Below are 20,610 nucleotides of genomic sequence, written 5' to 3' on the forward strand. Positions count from 1 at the left end.
TTATTTTGGCACACAGTTTGTAGAAGTTTCAGTCCTTGGTTGGCTAGCTCCAAGGCAGGGTGGCATGGCATCAGAGAAACAGTCCATGGCAGGGCAGCAGGAAGTAGCCTTTCTGCTTTCCCTTTTACTCCATCCAGTCTACAAGCCTTTTGCTTGGTGCTACTTACACGTAGGGTGAATCTTCTGTCTTCAGTAAATCCATTCAGCTACACCCAGAACTACGCTAAACCAATCAGTAGACTGATCTAGTATCACCATTGATCCAGTCACTCCCAAAAGCCCCATCAAATGAGTGCATGAGGCTTTGGGAGTACATATAGGTATAAGCCATAACATTTAGTGTTTTCTGTGAGGTGGGGGTGCAGTTGAATGGAAATTGACTGTTCTTGGGTGCAAGGTTTTTTTGGGTCACTATGAGAATATTTTGAAATTTTATAGTGGTGATGGTTGTACAACTTTGAATATACTGAGTACCCCTGAAGTGCAAAATTTATGGTATGTGAATCATCTCAATAAAGCTGCTATTTAAAAATATCTTCCATGCCAGGGATTTAGCTCAGTGGTGCTGCCACCTGCCTTGCAAATGCTAGGTCCTGAGTTCGATCCCCGATACCAAAAAAAAATTTTTTAATTAAAAAAATAAAACAAATATCTGCCACAAGGCTGTGAATCCCTATGACGCTTTCACTTGATACAGACAGTTCTTGTGTGGAGTTGATAATTTGTTATTATTCTATTCATGTTGTATTCTTCAGGGTTTTTCTTAGCATTTGGACTTTGTATTGGAGCAAAACTATCAGTTTTAAATTAATTCGTTTTTAAATACAGTAAGAAAAAAAAGCATCATACAGGGGAAAGGACATGCTAAGGATGGCAGGCCTATGTTATAATCTCAGCTCAGTGCTGTGTAGTCTCAGTCAAATCCATTCTCTAAAATGAAAAAGTTGGTTGTAAGAATTTCTATGTTTTGCTGTATCTCCTTAAGCTCTCACTGATGGTTTCTGATACCAGTGCCAGGCACCAGACAGGATCCTTGCCTCTTGGGGTTCAGTTTGCTTGTGCTTAGGCATAATTAAGTTTATTAATACATTTTAGGCATAAAATACAGTTACAATCATCATTGGGATCTTGTACCTTTACATGACATATCTTGATTCTTATTTTTTCCCCATTCCCCTACCTTCCCTTCACCCCCTCCACCCTTCCCTATTTACAAAGACTTTGTTTCCACTTTTTCCTTTTCTCATATTTTTTCTTTGCCCTTCTTTCCTTTCCCCTACCCCTCTCACTTCCCCTACTCCTTTAGACCTTTTCTTCCTATTATACAATATCAATTATACATTTTTAAAAATTACACTATCAAGAATTAGAGAACATTACCATAGATTCTACAGAATTTAGTTTGGTTTCCTTTTTTTTTTTTTTTTGGTACTGGAGATCGAACTCGGGACCTTGCGCTTGTGAGGCAGGCGCTGGAACCATTGAGCTAAATCCCCAGCCTGATTTTACAGAATTTAAAAGAATATAGAAAGCATATTACAAAAAAATCTTTTTTCAAATAAATTTGACAACTTCTATGAAGTACCTTAGAAGACTAATTAATGAAACTGACTCTGGAAGAAATATAAAATTTGAATAGCACCCATTAAAGAAAGTATATTCGTAGATTGGAAACCTACCTATGTGACAACAACAGGCTCATATACATTTTAACTGATAAATTATATCAAACATTTAAAGTAGAAAAAAGAAGGAACATTTCTCCCCTCATTTTAAGAAATCAACATTGTGCTAATAATAAAACTGGATAAAGATAATAGAAGAGAAAAGTATGAACATAAAAATTTGTTTAACAAAAACTATTAGAAGTCAGATCTGGCAATATGCAGTAAGTGGTTTTATTATAGGGATGGCAGTGTTGGTTCAGCATTGGAAGATCCACCCCCATAAGTCATCATTTTAACAAAGGAAAGGAAAAAGCCATATGATCCTATCAATAGTTGCAGCAAAAGTATTGGACTAAATTCTTCAGCTGTTCATGGTAAAAGCTATTAGGAGACTAGAAGTAGAACAGAATCTTCTCAACAGATCAAAGACATGTATTCCATACTTCCAGCAAAAATGCCTTATATGAATGGAAAAGATACAATGCTTTTTCCCTAAGGTGGGGAACAAGGGCAGATATGCCTAAAATTTTGGAAAATAATATAGAAATTTCTTGTATTACTCTTAAGAACCAACAGTTCTGTTCTTAAGTTTTTACTTAAGAGAAATGAAAACACATGTTCACAATACATTTGTACAGGTTGACTGTCCTTTATCTGAAATTCTTGGGACCAGAAGTGTTTCAGATTTTGAAATCCACTTGATCCGCAAAGAGGATAGCTACTCCTGCTTTTTTTCGGGTTCCTGTCACATGGAGTATTGTTTTCCACCCTTTAACTTTCAGTCTATATGTTTCTTTTTAAATTAAGTGTGTTTCTTCTATGCAGCATATTGTTGGATCTTGCTTCTTGACCCATTCTGCCATTCTATTTCTTTTGATTGGTTAATTGAGACCATTAACATTGATAGTTATAACTGATATGTATTGACATATCCTTGTTATGACTTTTTCTTTTTGCTGGATTCTCCCCCTTTGAATTTAATTTCTTGTTGTGCCCAGTGGATTCATTCTGCTGTGCTTCCTGGGGTTGTGATCCTCATTCTCTTTTCCTAGGATATTGTCTAAAAGTTTTTGGAGTGCTGGTTTGGTATTCATGAAGTTCCTAAGGTGCTCTTAGTCCTGAAAGTATCTTATTTCTCCATCAATTTTGAAAGATAATTTTGCAGGGTACATCAATATGGGTTGGAGGCTGTTTTCCTGTAAAGCTTGAAATACGTCACTTCAAGCTCTTCTTTCCTTGAGGGTTTGTTTTGAGAAGTCTGCTGTGATTCTGATGGGCTTTCCTTTGTTTCTTTTCTCTAACTGCTTGTAGAATTTTGTTCTTCTATTGGGTTTCTGGTATCCTAACTATTATATGCCTATGTGTAGATTTTTTAAATCAAGGCTATTTGGAGTCCTATATGCCTCACTTATCTGCATGTCAAGTTCTTTTCCCCTGCTTGGGAAGTTTTCTGCCATCACTTCTGTGAACAGTTTTTTATGTCATCTGCACTCTCCTGTTTCTTCATTGACTCCAATCAGTCTTATTCTTCTTTGCATCGTCTAGCAGCTGCTGGATTGATTTCTCATGGTCCCTTACAATTTTAAAGCAATTTTTCTTTTCCTGGTCACTAATTGCAATCTTATCTTCTATATCTGAAATTTTGTCCTCACATCAGCTCATTCTGCTGTGTAAACTTTCAATGGTGTTTTTAATCTCCTGGAAATCTGTTTGCATCTGTTTTATAGATTCCATTTGTTTTCTATGTTGGGATTCCATCATGTTCCTCAGCTCCTCTATTTTTTTTATCTGTGTCCACTCTAGATTTATTAATCACATCTTGCACTATGGGCACAATCTTTGCTGTTATCTGAGAAATTATTTCCAAATTCATTTTTTCCAGATCCTCTTTTGTTGCCAGTTCATGGAGTCCAGGTGGTTGAGTATCAGATTGTTCCATCTTGTTTCCCTTTGGGGTTGCCTTAGGTGATCTGGAAGTCTGGTTTTGAGGCTTGTTTACTTGTCTTCTCATTTCAACAGATGCAGCCTGCTGTGCCTTTGTTGAGGCAACTTTTCGCTCACCCAGTGGTTTTCAATTCTCAGCAAGCCATAGAGCTGCCTTTTCTCTGTTGCTCACCAGTGCACTAATTCCTGGGTTCAGAAAGGTGGCCTTCTGGATCCCTGAGGTTGTTTGGGTGGGCTTCTGGCTAGGGCCTGTGCCCACATTGGATGGTATATAGGTGTGCCTCTGCCTAGGGCCCCTATGTACCTGTTGTCTGGGAGGACCTTTGGCTGGGATCTGTGCACCCCAGTTCCTGTTGTGTGAGCAAGTTTCTGGCTAGGGTCTCACACACTTACTGATGATGCAGCTGTGACCCCCCCTGGCTATTGGTTGTGTGCCTGTGCAGCTCTTTTCCAGGTGGGCCCTTGGCTTCAGCCGGTGTTCCCCAAGCCTCTGGGGTCAGGGTGGTGTCCTGGCTGGGATCTGCTTGCAGCGTTGCACTGCTCTGATCCACACTGCTGCTCCTCCAACCAAGATAATCTGGTGTACCTTTATTGCAGAGATTTTCTTCACTTTTCTAGTGGGCTTTAATTTTCATCAAGGGGCCTCAGAGAGCCCCTCTTTCTGTTGTTCACTTCTGGTCTATCTTCTCACGCTCAGAACAATGTCCTTTATGACCCATGCAACTCTGTGGTGTGGATCCAGGTAATAGCTTGGCACAGCCAGGAGAGGGGGTGGGTGCTCCTCAGAGCTCTGGGAAAGTGGTTCAGAGCACCCCTGTATTGTTGAAAAACACTGCTGATTTTCAATAATTACTATTCTTAGATGACTTTTGATTGTGTAAGAGTAATTTAAAATATGAAACCATACTTTTCAATCTGTGTGTGTGTGTGTGGTGGGGATCAAACCTAGGGCTTCAGCCATACTAAGCACAGACTGCCACAAAGCTACATCCCTGGCCTTTCTTTGTAATACTTTGTGAGGACAAACAGGATGAGAGAAATCATTTAAATTCTTAGGAAAGCTGTCATTTGGAACCAAAACTCTTAAAGCAGTCAACAGGAGAGTACTGAATCCAAGTTTAAAATTTTTACTTATACCATAGGAACTGGTCAAGATTTTTCTACCTGGAACTAATGCCTTTGGAAAAAAAATTAGGTCCATTCATTCCTAATTTCATATGATAAATTTTGTCTGATTTCACATGAATGAGGTATGGTACTCATTTTTACTTCTTGAAAGAAGTAAATTTACTTATTACTCAGAAAAATATCTTGTACCTATTAAAGTATAGCACAATGTTTTCCACAGTTCTCTTTGTTTTTTTCTATCCCAAATAGTCACTCTGTGACCACAGGGTAGCAAGATATCTAAAAAGTTCTGTTCAGACATGTGGCTATAGGCAGAGAGCTGAAGAGGACATTATCTTTAATAAACTCTGAAATTCACAGTGCACACCTTTGAACTTGAGGGGTTTTTTTCTTAAAAGGTAAAACCTATATATATTATATGTAAATTATAGCCTTGACTCAGTAACCAAATCTCCCATCAAAGAAATGCCCAGGACCAGATGGCTTCATTGCTGAATTTTACCAGACATTCAAAGAACTAATACCTAATACCAATGAATCTTAAGTTACGGTATTCCAAAACATTGAAGAGGGAGAATTCTTCCAAACTCATTCTAGGAAGCAAGCATTACCTTCATAGCAAAACCAGACTAGGACACAACAAAAAAGAAATCTTTCAGCCAACATCTTCAATAAACACAGATGCAAAAATCTTAAATATTCTAGAAAATTGAAGAACATGTTAAGATTATTCATGACAATCAAATGAGATTCATCCTAGTGGTTCAATGATGGCTCAATATGGACAAGTTGAATGTGATGCATCACATCAGTAGAATGAAGGGTTAAAACCATATGATCATCTCAGTAGACAGAAAATGAACATCATTTTGTGATAAAAAAAACCTAAACAAATTAGGTATAGAAGCAATGTACATACCACTGGTTGTAGCAGTGGACACCTGTAATCCCAGGTATGTGGGAGGCTGATGAAGGAGGATCACAAGTTTGAGGCCAGCCTGGGAAACTTAGACCTTAACTCAAAAAGGGATAGAGATGTAATTCAGTAGTAGAATGCTCCTGGGTTTGACCCCCAGTCCTACAAGGGGAAAAAGAAAAAGCAGTATATGTTAACTTCATAAAGGCTATATATAAGAAGCCAACAGCTAACATATTGAATGGGGAAAAGCTGAAATCTTTCTAAGATGTGGAGTGAGACACTTCACCACTTCTGTTTAACATACTACAGTTAAGTCCTAGTGAAACAGGGAGGTAGCAAAAACTTGGGGAGAATGAACTGTGAAGCTAAGTTTAAGTATCATTTTTCTGTTATCGGGTAGTTCCTTTAGAAATGGCTCACCAATTAAACATATTCCAGGTCCTTCTTGACTCAAACAAAAAGTTGGATGAGACAAAACAAAAATGGTGTCAAAAGTTTATTTGAAAAGTGAGGGGTGAAGGGGTAAGAGAAAAAATGGCTTTGCAGAGTAAACTTGGGGCAAATAAGAGTGGAAAGGATAAAAGCAATAATAAAAGTACACTCTGTCTGGGAGGCATAGGATGCCCTACTGTGAAGAGTCACCATAGCAGGTTCCTGTGGCATCTGTGTCTTTAAATGCAATCTACATCTCATGAGAACCTATAGGAAGTTCTATGTACGGGGTCCTAGGAATTATTTGGTGTTGTCCTGGGACTTTGTAATTGACAGATCCCACTTATTTCCCTAGCCAGCTTTGCCACACCTTACCTCCTATATCATTCCTAACAAGAGGCACAACAGCAATCTAAACAATCAGTTCCAGTAAAACATGATTTTAGGGGGCCACTGTGAGATGTCAAAGCACAGGCATTTAAGGACTTCTGAGGGGACCGGGGATTTAGCTCAGTGGTTCCAGCGCCTGCCTCCCAAGCGCAAGGTCCAGAGTTCGATCCCCGGTACCAAAAAAACCCAAAACAACACACACATAAGGACTTCTGAGGACATGACCCCACTGTCAGGGGCATGTACAGAACAGGATAAGGTTATTTAAGAATGACTTAGCATAGACAACTACACATGCTCAGAGTGGCCGGCAAGGTCACCCAGCTGTTGCTTTTCAGTATATCTGATAACAAAAGAGCTGAAGGAATAAAGATGAGTGGTATGTTTGGCTCTGACTTGTCTGATCCTGTTGCTTTCATGGATCTCAACTCCGTGTGTTTTCTGGGGACCCTCACAGGATAAGTGAACCCCTCCTGGATGCCAGCTGGGAGGCTTGGCCCTGACAACAATGTGTACAGAAAATGTAGAGGAGGAGCAGGGGCCTGTGAGCACATGAGAGGATTTCTCAGAGTGACACTGGCCCATCAGGATGGGGAGGGTTCTGGCAAAGGAGTTCCACAGACAGGACAGGCAGCCAGGGAAGAGCTAAGCCAATGCAGGAGTCAGGATGTATCAGCAAGGGACACTACGGCCAAGGCCAGGGCTCCTCCTCAATCATGAAGTCCTCATTAGATAGGGGGGATTTTTTTGTGCAGGAATAAGATAAAACAAGGTGATAGAATTAGTACCACCTAGTCTCTATTCATTCCCCTCTGAAGATTGCCTTTGTTCTGCTCATTTTAGAAGAGTTACAATTAGTGTGCTTGCAAAAGTACACTTGCCCACTTCTAAGTCAAACTTTTCTGCTCGTAACCCTATAGACTGGCCTCAACTTCACTGAGATGTAATTATTTTGTACATAAAATCCCCTTGACAAAGAGTTCCTGTGGCAATCTGCTCCAGTCCCCTTCTGGGTTCAATACTGGGGACTTTCTGCTTTTACTTTACAATAAGCACCCTACAATAAATACTTTTGCTCAATCCTCTTTTGCTTTCTGACTTGTAATACTTTCTGGGTTGAGAACCCTCCAGCCAGCCAGTAGTACTAGCAATTAGGTAAGTGGAAGACATAAAGGGCACTCAAGTTGGAAAAGAGGAATTCTGATTATCAGTTTGCATATTATATGATTTTATATATAGAAAACCTCAAAGATGCCATGAGGACCTCAAAGGTGCCACCAAAAAGCTATTATACTAATAAATTTGGCAATTTTGTTGACTTTAAAATGTGTGTGTGGAAGGAGTAGTTAGGAAAATAGAAGAGTAAAGGATACTTGGGAGGCTGAGGCAGGAAGGTCACAACTTTAAGATCAGCCTGGGAAACCTAATAAGATCTTGTCTGAAAATACAATTTTTTAAAGGTTGGGGATTTAGTCAGCAGCTTAATCCCCAGCATCATGGAAAAAACACCTAAATTTTCTTTTTCAGAGTTTCAATAAATAGGATCATATAGTATCTAAGTTTGTGCTGCTATATCAAAATGTGAGACAGTAATTGATAAATTACAGAAATTTATTTATCTGAAAAGACACTTCTCAGATGAAGAAGTAGAAACAGCAAATAAATATATGAAAACATGTGCAACATCACTGGTCCTTCATGAAATTCAAATTAAAACAATGCTAAGATTTATTTTTTTTTGGTTCCAGGGATTAAACTTGGGTCCTTGTGCTTGCGAGGCAGGCAGTGGAACCACTGAGCTAAATCCCCAGCCCAGCAATGCTAAGATTCTATCTCACTCCAGAAAGAATGGCTATTATCAAGAAATCAGCCAATAACAAATGCTGGAGGGTCTGTGCGGAAAAAGGAACACTTCTCCACTGTTGGTGAGAGAGTAGACTGGTACAGCCACTGTGGAAATCAGTGTAGAGATTTCTCAAAAAACTAAAACTAGAGATTTCATTTGACCCAGCTATTCCCCTTCTTGATATCCTCCCAAAAGAATTAAAAGTATCATACCACAGCAATATATGCATACCCATGTTTATGGCAGCACAATTTGTAATAGCTAGATCTTGGAAACAGCTCAAATCCCCAACAACTGGTGACTGGATACAGAACATGTGGTGGTTTTTTTGGTACTGGGAACCAAACTCAGGACCTTGTGATGTGGTATTTTTATACAATGGAGTACTTTTAGGCCATAAAGAAGGATGAGTTTCAGACATTTATAGCTAAATGGATAGACCTTGAGACCATACTCTTAAGTGAAGTAAATTGAACACACATGTTTAAATACCACATTGTTTCTCTGGTGTGAGAAATAAAAAATGGAAATAAGGATTAAAATATATAATAGCTATTGGGAAATGGGAAGAAAATGTTCAATGAGAAGGGGAACAAAGGAGGAGGAAGGGAGAAAGGTAGGTAGGAACAAAAAAAGTGAAAATAGAAGGAAAAAATGGAAACAAAGCTTTTGTATATAGGGTGGGGAGAGGGTTTGAGGGGAGGGCGGGAATGGAAAAAAAAGAAGCATGTACAGGTACAAATTTCCTATGATGAGTCTTATCATTATGTATTCCTAAAATGTACCAATAAATGTTTTGCTATTAAAAATAATAAAGAAATAAATTTATTTCTCATCATTCTGGAGGCTGTGTGAAGTTCAAGATCAAGGAACCAGAAATTTCAGTGTCCAATGAGGGCCTAGTCTCTCCTTCCAAGATAGTGCTTTGTACTCCCTGTCCTCACTTGGTGAAAGGACAAAGACAAAAGTAAAAGTTAAAAATTGAATAAAAATCTCAATCCTACTCACCTGGGAGGAATCTTCATGATCAGATGACCTCCTAAAGTCCTCACCTCTTTATATTGAGACCAGGAGGTAGAGAGTCAATAGTCATCTAAAATGGAGACCTGAGGAAACTGAGGTAAACCCTGAGAAATTTGGAGCATAGGGGAAGAGGCTCTCTGGAGTCTGCCCTGGGATACTAGAGGGCAGAGAAAATTTGTTGTAACTCATTGTTTCAAAGGGTAAGGGCCTGAGTAAACTGAGACAAACCCTGGGAAGTTCGGGTACAAGGGAAGTCTGCTCCTCCTGATGTCAGAGGCCCATCAAAAAGCAGCAACAACATTGTTTCACAGTCTCAATTTGTAAGAAACAAAGTCTTTTCTATATCAATAATATAAACAAGAGCGTATCTGCATCTTGGACTTTAGTCCACCCTTAGGTGGTCCCTCTTGAACACACTAAATTACAAGAAATGCCTGCTCAGTTTAAATTCTGAGAACACAGCTACAAACCAAAGATATCTTATGAAGAGCCAAGAACTTTCTGTTCCCCATACCACAGTCCTTCCCCTCAGCAATCCTTCACACCCATCCCCCCTCCAGTACCATTTAAACTAGCCAATTGAAATAGATTGTGAACCTTCAACCCAGCCAATGGGGAAAAGGTCAGCTGCTTCTCCTGCTTTAGAGATAAAAGGGCCAACTTTCCTTTGTCCTGCGTGCCTGCTACCTCATGCTTGCACCCTCCTGCAGGAGTAGAAAAACTTGCCTTGTCAAGACCTTTTGCCCTGGGTTTGAGTGAATTCTTTCCAAAACTGAAATTTGATCTTGGGGCTTATTTCCATCACTTTTGAGGCACCCATCAAAATGGCCCAATGAACTTGGGCACCTCCTTGACATTGTCCCTTGGAGCCCCTCTCAGTTAGTAGGAGCGTTCCTTTATTCTTCCTAATAAACTATATTCTGATCATTCTCCACTGATGTGTGTCCCTGGACTTCATACTTCCTGGTCTTCAAGATAAGAACCCAGAAGGAAGAGAGAATTGGTTACATCACTAGTGCATGTTTCAATGTGAATTTTGGAGGGACACAAATGTTCAAATCACAACATATACTATAGTATATACTTTTTGTTTCTATTTTCTTCTGTTCAGTATAGTGTTAAAACTTACTTATGTTGAGCTGAGGATGTAGCTCAGTGGTGCTGTGCCTGCCTCACAAGCATAGCCCTGAGTTCAATCCCTGGTATCGGAAAAAAAAAAGTTACCTATGTGGCTGCACTTATCAGTGATTTATACTTTATTTGTGGGTAGTGTTCTGCTAGAAGGCTATATTACAATTTGTTTTTTGTTTTGGTTTTTTTTTTTTGTACTGGGAATCGAACTCTGGTCCTTCCACTTGCGAGGCAGGGGGCAGAACCACTGAGCTAAATCCTGGGCCCCTACAATTTGTTTACCTATTTACCTGCTGATGAACATTGGATTGTTTCTAGTTTCACATCATTATAAATAAGATTACTGTTAACATTAAAATAGATATCTTTGTGTAGACAGCTTTTTTATTTGTCTTGGCTAAGTACTTAGAAGCAGCCAGGTGGTCATATGTCAATGTATGTTTAACCTCATTAAAAACTTCCTTACTTTAAAAACTGTTGGGTCATTTTACATTTCTCTCATGTCACAATGAGCAGCTAGCCAGGATCAAAAACTTAGCACCAATAATGAACTAGAGAGACCGGAAGACACTTTATTTTTAAGGAGAAAAAAGAAGACAGAAACAGGAGAATGTAGGGGGTCTGGATGGATACCCTCAAGCCTTTGCCCCGATTTCTTTTTTAGAGTTAGGGACTCTTCCTGCTAGGTGGGTACTTGGAACTTGTCACAGTCTGATTGGTTCATAGGCTGTCTTTGAATGGATCTCAGGTCCCAAGACCCTAACAAGGGCACCTTTGCATATGTGCACATTCCTTTTGGTGGGCTTTGTTTGACTTCTTCCTGCCCTTTTGTGATGCATGAGTTGGTTGTGGGAGGAGCCTTTTGGAGTTAGTGATTAAGTAAGGGGATGTGTATGTATCTAGTGCAGTAACATAGTGACCCTAGAGTGAATATCTATCTATCTAATCTATGTCTATCATCTATCTGCATAGGTGTGTGTATTTTTATATAGTAAATAAGAGTTTTCTTTTAAGTTAAGTAGTTGCCCCTTGTCTCCTTTGCATTTTACTAGAGGTGAGTGGCAGTTATCTTGATTTCCATACTTCTGGTTCCTTGTGATTTGCCTGCCAGCTCTTGCTCTGGTTAACTTCTCCATCAGAGAGCATTCCTTCTTTGCTTGTAAATTCTTGTGCTAGTTGTGGTATTTGGTGCCTTTCTAGGTCTGTTTTTTCTCCCTTTTTCCTTTTAATCACTCCTAAAGGAATTCCCCTAGTAAAGTTTTAACTACTTTAGCCAGGACTTAGCCAGTGAATCTAGCTGCAGAGGCAAAATCCATTTTAGTAAGATTTTCTACTAGTTTTATTAATAAAACCTGATGAAGTCCTTGTTGTTAGTTTTATTAATAAACCTAATGAAGTCCTTGTTGTTAGTTTTATTAACAAACCTAATGAAGTCCTTGTTGTTAGGGTAAGTTCTTGTTGAGGCATGACCGTGACCACCAGAACAGGCAAAAATGAAATAGCAAGCTAAATTTTACTTCCAGCCTGGGTGCAGGTTAGTCAAGGTTGACAAAACCATTGGCCCTGGGGGTTTGGGCAAGGGGAACCTTTATAGGGGAGTTTGGGTAGGGGAGGGGTAGTGCCAGGAGGAGTGGAAAATTTTGCCCTGGAGTGGAAGAAGTCTTTTGTTCTGGGGCAGAGGAAGTCTGGTGGTCTCCAGGGGGTATCTAGACCCACATATGTTGCTGTGTGGGGCAAGCTGTTTATCTTGAACCCCTGCCTTCACTTCCTGTTATTCTTTGCACCTTGCAGGATGTGTAACTGCATTGCCTGAAAGTTTTTCTCTTTTGCCTGGGTGGGGGGGTCTGACATTCTTGTCTTTGTTATAGAAGAAAAGGGAAATGGGAGATTGGGCAGAGCTTCTCATGGCTTCTTTGGGCATGACAAATGGGCAGTGTGGACAGCCTACATGGAAGAAAAAATCTTGGAGGACAGGAGCATATTGAGGACTGGCCAGGGATAGCATATGCTGATTGGTGTTTGCTTATATATGATCCTCTCAGCAGTCAAAAGATCCAAGCCCTATCTGCTCAGCAAAACCGTTGCAGCCAGGGAGTCTATCTGGTTCCATAAAGTGAGAATGGAATTGGCAATTTCTTTGAGGCTATAAGAGAGGTCTTGAGAGAGAGTGTGATATTGGGTTAGGGAAGTAGTTAAACCTGCTGTGCCATTCCCTGCAGCAGCAGTGATGCCTAGGCCAACCAGCAATGGAATTAAGTGTATGGCTCTACACTGTTGAACCTGAACTGTAACAGCAACAGGCAGGCTCTGGTTTTCTGGGGCAGTACCTATTTGGGCTAAGGTATGTTAGTATACAGTTGCTGGTCCAGTTAGTGGGAAGGCACAAGTAAGTGGAAGTCCCACAAAGGAAAAAAAAAACACCTTGGCTAGGTAAACAGAATTGGTTGTGGATGTTAAAGAGGTGGGTGACTTTATTGCTTTCTCTTTCCCAGAAACCCAGGATACCTGCCAGAGCAGCACCTGTCAGGGGCTGAGAGGGTCTTTGTTGGGAAATTTGACTGGCACCTGTTGTCCTGTTTTTCCATTGCAGGAAAAATCTTCCAGTGTCTATTGTGAGGAATGGTTAAAGGTAGGTAAGAGGAGGCAGTTTGAGCAAGTGGGAGGTTTATAACAAGGAACCCATAACAAGAAAGGGTATAGGGTCGTGCATGGGAAGTGGTGGCCATCACAGAACCCTGACTGTTTATTTAACAGTGTTGTTATTATAACTCTGGGAGGGCCAGAAGAATGGACAAGCTTAGTGAATGGGGTAACCTGAATAACCTGTTAACTGACATGGTTGTGTGAGGCCAAAAACAGTAATGCATGGTTATGTTGGTAGGGGAGTGGATGTCCTAATGATATACCAGAGGACAGATTGCTCTGAATGCAAACGGGGGCTTGGAAGGTCAGAGTAGTATCAATGGTTATAGGGCCATGTATGGGCCTAGTTGAGCTTTCATATTTAGTATTGTTAGCAAAATAGGATTGGAGGAGTTGGGGTGCACATCTTACTTGTGGGTCTTTTGTCAGTGGTGGGGAAAGTAGCCACTGATGTTTTGTTGAGGAGTTGAAGTGGGCCCTTCATTTCATATTGGGGGTGATATGTAATATTCATAAGAGCCCAGACTTGGGGAGGAGCCAGGACTGCTGTATAGCTGGCTATAGGTACAGAAATACAGAGCCAGCAGTCTTTGGCTAAGGATAATTATGTCAGTTCAGCGGGGAATGAGTTAACTGCAAAGTTTTGTAAAGGTAATTGGGAACAGCAGGGGGAAGCAGCAGAGTTGCTGTGGCAGGGATTGGAGAGAGAAAGAGGAAGGCTAACTTGGTCAAAGGGCATAGGGAGGGGGGAGGGAGAAGTTTACTTGCATGAGTGTGAGGCAGAAGACAATTCAGAGAATTTAAACAATTTTGTTTAAAGTCAGAACTTTAAACAGTCTTTGGTATCAATTGTCAAACAGGAGGAGGTGAGAAGGAAAGAAAACAATTTGGACTGTTCTGGGGAAGAGTTACGCAGAATGCCCTGAAAACAGAAATCTTTTATCTAGTTAAGATAGGAATTGAGGGTGGAAATTTGAGGCTGGAAACATAAGATTAAAGCAGATTGAATGAAGGAAGAAAATAAAATGACAAGACTCATAAAAGCAAGGCATTTATATATCCTCTCAAATGTCGGTCAGTCTGATGCATGGGAGATTATTTGTGATTTTTTATAAGGAGGAGTTAGGCATGTTGTCATTGGAAACAGTTTTACCCAAGAACAATGAATTTACTGTAGACTGACAGCCTTTGAGCTGTGGCTCTGGTCCTGGAGCCAACAGAGGGCTTCCTGGGTTGCTACCACTTGAACAAAACTGTGTGAAGCAGTCTTGCTGACAGCAAAGTACACATCAGTCACTGCTGTGATGCTGAGGGTAGGGCTCCATGTGTTGACATCCCCCCCATTTACAAAGACTTTGTTTCTTTTTCTCATTTTCTCATATTAGTTCCATTCCCTTCTTTCCTTTCCCCTACCCCTCCCATTTCCCCCTCCCCTTTGCCCATTTTCTTCCTATTTCACATTCTCTGTTATACCTTTTAGTCCTTATTTACACTTTCATTTTCTCACACTAGAGAAACTATTCAGTTTTTACACATATGTGTCCTATTTATTTCACTTAAGAGTATCACCTCAGTGTACATCCATTTGGCAATAAATGTCTCTAAGTTCTCATTTTTGATGGCTGAATAGTCCTCCATTTTATTAAAAAAAACCAAACGTTTTCTTTACCCAGTCTCCAGTTGATGGGCATTTGGGCTGTTTCCAAGTTTTAGCTATTACAAACTGTGCTGCTATGAACATGGGTGCACATATATTACTGTGGTATGATTCTTTTAATTCTTTGGGGAAGATACTCAGCAGGGGAATAGCTGGGTCAAATGGGACTTCCAGTCCTAGTTCTTTGAGGTATTGCCATACTGATTTCCACAGTGGTTAACCAGTCTACACTCCCATCAGCAGTGGAGTGGGGTTCCTCTTTCCCCATATCCCCACCAGCATTTGTTATTGGTTGATTTTATGATAGCAGCCATTTTTTTTTTGGAGTGAGGTGAAATCTCAGCGTTGTTTTCATTTGTATCTCTGGAATGACCAGTGATGTTGAACATTTTTTCATATTTTTATTTGCCATTTCTACTTCTTTGTGTGAGAAATGTCTGTTCATTTCAGGTGCCCATTTTCAGATTGGGTCTTTAAATTTTGGAGGTCTGATTTTTTAAAGTTCTTTATAGATTCAAGATAGTAGACCTTTGTCTGAGGAACACCAGATGAAGATTTTTTCCCACATTGTGGGTTTTCTCTTCACACTGCTGGTGGTTTCTCCTGCTGTGCAGAAGCTTTTTAGTAAGAAGAGATCCCACTTGTGGATTGTTTGTGCTAGCTCATGGGCAGCTGAGGTTTTGTTCATAAAATCTTTTCCTACACCAATGTGTTCAAGAGCTCTACCTAACCTCTGTTCCAGCCGATTCAGTGTTTCTATTTTAATATTTAGATCTTTAATCCATTTAGATTTTAGTTGAGTGCATGGTAAGAGATATGGGCCTAGTTTTAGTCTTTGGCAAGCTGAAACCCAATTTCTCCAGCACCATTTATGAAAGAGGCTATCTTTCCTCCAGTGAGAGTGTTTGGCTCCTTTTCAAAGATGAGGTGGCTGAGTGTGTCTGGAGTTGTTCCTGCATCTTCTAATCTGTTCCACTGGTCCTCAGGTCTTTTTCTTTGCCAGTGCCATGCTGTTTTTATCACAGTAGCTTTGTAGTATAGTTTTAAGTTGGGGGTTGTAATACCCCCTGCCATGTCTCTGTTACCTAGAATTGCTTTTGCTATTCTGGGTCTCTTCTTGTTCCAAATGAATTTTTGGATTGTTTTCTCAAGGTCTGGGAAGTATGTTGCTAGGATTTCAGTTGGGATTGCATTGAATCTATAGAGCAGTTTTGGAAGTATGGCCATTTTCCCTATGGTTGATCCTTCCTACCCAGGAGCAAGGGATGTCTTTCCATTTCCTGATACTGTCTTCAGTCTCTCTTTTCAAAGTGCTATAGTATTCAGAGAAAAGGTCTTTGATTTCTTTTGTTAGGTTGATTCCTAGGTATTCCTAGGTATTGATTTTTGTGTGTTGACCTTGTATCCAGCTACTCTACTGAATTTGGTTATTAAGTCTAGAAGACTTTTGGTGGAGTTCTTGAGGTCTTCTATATAGAGTTTCATGTCATCTGCAAATAATGACAATTTAACTTCTTCACTTCCTATCTTTATTCCTTTTATTTTTTTCACTTGAGTAATTGCCATGGCTAATGTTTCAAAAACTATATTGAACAAGAGTGGTGAGAGTGGACATCCCTGTCGTGTTCCTGATTTCAGTGTGAAGGATTTCAGTTTTTGACCATTTAGTATGATATTGGCTGTTGGTTTTTCATAGATGGCTTTTATCAGATTGAGGTAGAGACCATCTATTGCAATTTTTTGTAGAGGTTTTATCATAAATGCGTGTTGGATTTTTTCAAATGCTTTTTCTGCATCTATTGAGATGATCATATGTTTTTTGTCCTTGGCTCTCTTGATGTAGTGTATTACATTGATTTATTTGCATATATTGAACTATCCCTGCATCCCTGGGATGAATCCCACTTGGTCAGGATGTATGATTTTCTTGATGATCTTCTTCATTCTATTTGCCAGTATCTTAGTAAGAATTTTTGCGTCTATGTTCATTAGTGAGATTGGCCTATAGTTCTCTTTTTTGGTTGGGTCTTTCTCTGCTTTGGGGATCAAGGTGGTGCTTGCTTCCAGGAATGAATTTGGGAGTATTGTTTTCCTTTCAATTTCATTGAAGAGTTTAAAGAGTAGTGGCAGTAGTTCCTCTCTAAATGTCATGTAGAATTCAGCAGTGAAGCCATCAGGACCTGGGCTTTTCTTGGTTGGTAAGTTTTTCATTATGTTTTCAATTTCATTGATTGATATTGGGTTGTTTAGAATTTTTAGGTCTTCTTCATTCAACTTTGGTAATTCATACATGTCTAGGAATCTGTCCATTTGTTCTGTGTTTTCCCTCTTATTGGCGTATAGGTTCTTGAAGTAGGTATTGATGATTCTCTGGATTTCTGCTGGGTCTGTTGTAATTTCACCCTTTTCATTCCTAATTGCATGGATTTGGGCCTTTTCTTTCCTTTTTCTGATAAGGTTGGCTAAGGGTGTGTCAATTGTTTTTATTCTTTCAAAGAACAAACTCTTGGCTTCGTTGATTTTTTGTTTTATTTTCTTAGTCTCCATTGCATTGATTACTGCCCTGATCTTTATAATTTCCTCCTTTCTATGGGCTTTGAGTTTGTCCTGTTCTTCAGAAACTTGAGCTTCAGCATCAGGTTGTTTAATTGGGCTCACTCTGTTTTCCTAATATGAGTATTCAGTGCTATGAATTTCCCTGATAAGAATGCTTTCATTGTGTCCCACAGATTCTGATGTGTTGTATTGTCATTGTCATTTAGTTCAAGGAAGTGTCTTCTTTCTTCTTTAATTTCCTCTGTGACCCATTGGTTATTTAGAAGTGTTTTGTTCAATTTCCATGTGTTTATGAAGTTTTTGAGGTCTCTTTTGCTATTGATCTCCAATTTCATCACACTATGGTCTGATAATGTACAGGGGATAACTTTAATTCCTTTGCACTTACCTAAACTATGTTCTATGAGCAAGTATGTCGTCTGTTTTGGAGAACAACCCATGTACAGCTGAAAAGAATGTGTATTCTGATTTGTGTGGTGAAACACTCTAAACATCTGTTAAGTTCATTTGTTCAAGAGTTTGATTGAGTTCTAATATTTCTTTGTTTGCTTTTTGTCTAGTTGATCTATCTATTTCTGACAGTGGGGTATTGAGGTGCCCCACTACTATTGTTTTAGGGCTTACATGATTTTTCATGTCCATTAGTATTTGATTTGTATAGTTGGGTGCACTAGTGTTTGGTGCATAGATATTTATGATTGTCATCTCTTCCTCTTGGATTGTTCCCTTTACAAGGTTATAGTGTCCTTCTTTGTCTCTCATAATCAGTGTGGGTTTGAAATCCACTTGGTCTGCAAAGAGGATAGCTACTCCTGCTTTTTTTCAGGTAGCCATTGCATGGAGTATTGTTTACCACTCTCTAACTTTCAGTCTATGTATTTCTTTTTAAATTAAGTGTGTTTCTTGTATGCAGCATATTGTTGAATCTTGCTTCTTGACTCATTCTGCCAGTCTTTTTCTTTTGATTGGTAAATTGAGACCATTAACATTGATATATAACTGATATGTATTGACATATCCTTGTTATGACTTTTTCTTTTTGTTTGATTCTCCCCCTTGGCTTTTAATTTCTTGTCATGCCCAGTGGATTCATTCTGCTGAGCTTCCTGGCATTGTGATCCTCATTATCTTTTCCTGGGATTTTGTCTAAAATTTTTTGTAGTGCTGGTTTGGTATCCATGAAGTTCCTAAGGTGCTCTTCATCATGAAAGTATCTGATTTCACCATCAATTTTGAAAGATAGTTTTGCAGGATGCATCAATCTGGGTTGGAGATTGTTTTCCTTTAGGGCTTAAAACACATCACTTGTAGCTCTTCTTTCCTTGAGGGTTTGCGTTGAGAAGTCTGCTGTGATTCTGATGGGCTTTCCTTTGTATGTGATTTGTTGCTTTTCTCTAACTGCTTGCAGAATTTTGTTCTTCTGTTCAGTTTCTGGAATCTTAACATTTATAAGCCTGTGTGTAGTTTTTTTTTTTTTTTTGATCAAGGCTATTTGGAGTCCTATATGCCTCACTTGTCTGTATGTCAAGCTCTTTTCCCCTGCTCGGGAAGTTTTCTGCCATCACTTCTGTGAATAGTTTTTTTATGTCATCTGCACTCTTTCCTCTTTCTTTATCGACTCCAATCAGTCTTATGTTATTCTTCTTTGCATCGCCTAGCAGCTGCTGGATTGATTTCTTGTGGTCCCTTACAATTTTAAAGCAATTTTTCTTTTCCTGGTCACTAATTGCAATCTTATCTTCTATATCTGAAATTCTGTCTTCACATTGGCTCATTCTGCTGCATAGACTTTGAATCGAGTTTTTAATCTCCTGGAAATCTATTTGCTTCTGTTTTATGGATTCCATTTGTTTCCTATGTTGGGATTCCATCATATTCCTCAGCTCTATTTTTTTTATATGTGTCCTCTCTAGATTTATTAATCATGTCTTGTGCTATGGGCACAATCTCTGCTGTTATGTGAGAAATTATTTCTGATTTCATTTTTTCCAGATCCTCTTTCATTGCTAGTTCAGGGAGCCCAGGTGGTTATCAGAGTGTTCCATCTTGTTTCCCTTTGGGGTTGCTGTAGGTGATCTGGAAGTCTGGTTTTGTGGCTTATTTGCATGTCTTCTCATTTTGAACGGGACAGGGGGAGTTTTGGGGGGTGCTGCTGGCACTGCCTGGCTCACCTCCTCTGTGCTAGGAGCTGTAGCATGCCTGCCTGGAAGCCTCCTCTGTGCTGGGAGCCATAGCATGCCTACCCAGAAGCCTCCTCTGGGCTTGGAGCTGTGGCACCCTGACCCAGAAGCCTCCTGTGTTAGCATTTTGAATGAGGTGTGGGGGAATGACTGGTCTAATAGGTCTGAGGGGTCCCCTCAGTTTAGTTCATAAAGGGTTTTTGTGAGTATTCCAAAACCTGGAATTCAGAGATAGAAATAGCCAATGATTCCCAAAAAGGAAAGGAGCTGTTATACCATGGTTGGGGTTGGGATCTGATGTAGGTGGTGGTGGTGAGAATGCAAGTGTATTTGTGAGGGGTATGGATAATAGGATACTGATGGGGAGCAAATTTGGTCCTTGGAGGGAGAGACTTGATATCCCCTCTTTTCTAGGTGTTGGAGGGAAAGGGTGACTTGATGACAGGACTCTGAAGAAAGGCTGCAGAGGAAGAGATTGTCTACATATTGTAATAAGCAGGAAGCAGTGGGGCAAAAGGAAAGAAGGTTGTGAGCAAGGGCTAGGCTGAAATAGTGAGGGCTACCTCGAACATCTTGGGGCAGTACTGTCCAGGCTAGCTGCTCTGATTGGGTGGATGTATAGGTCTGTCCATGTAAAAACAAAAAGGGGCTGCAAGTCAGGGTGCAGAGGGATGGTAAAGAAAGCATCTTTAAGATCAGAGGACTGAGTAATGGGTGGTGGTTGAGGTTAGTCGAGGTGGTTGAGGGAATAGAAGGAATAGAGAGGAGCATATATGCATCTGGGGCCATAGGATGGATGGGGAGAACAATTTGGTTGATGGCTCAGAGATCTTGTACTAAGCAGTATGATTGATAGGACTTGTGGACAGCAAGGATGGGGATGTTGAATAGGGAGTTAGTGGGAATCAGGAGGTTATGTTTGAGAAAGTAGGTTTTAGTTCTTGGGGGGCTGGATCAGGTAGGGGTTATTGATGCTGGGCAGGATAGGGATGGTCCTTTTTGTAGGGGGATTTGGAGGGGCAGGTGATGTTGAGTAACAGAGGGGGTTGAGATGTCCCAAATGCATGGATTAAGAAAGGGAGAAGATATAGGGT

Source organism: Heterocephalus glaber, unplaced genomic scaffold (assembly GCF_053883595.1).
Source record: "Heterocephalus glaber isolate CG9 unplaced genomic scaffold, H.glaber_assembly_v1.0 deba00001461, whole genome shotgun sequence".
NCBI lineage: Eukaryota > Metazoa > Chordata > Mammalia > Rodentia > Bathyergidae > Heterocephalus > Heterocephalus glaber.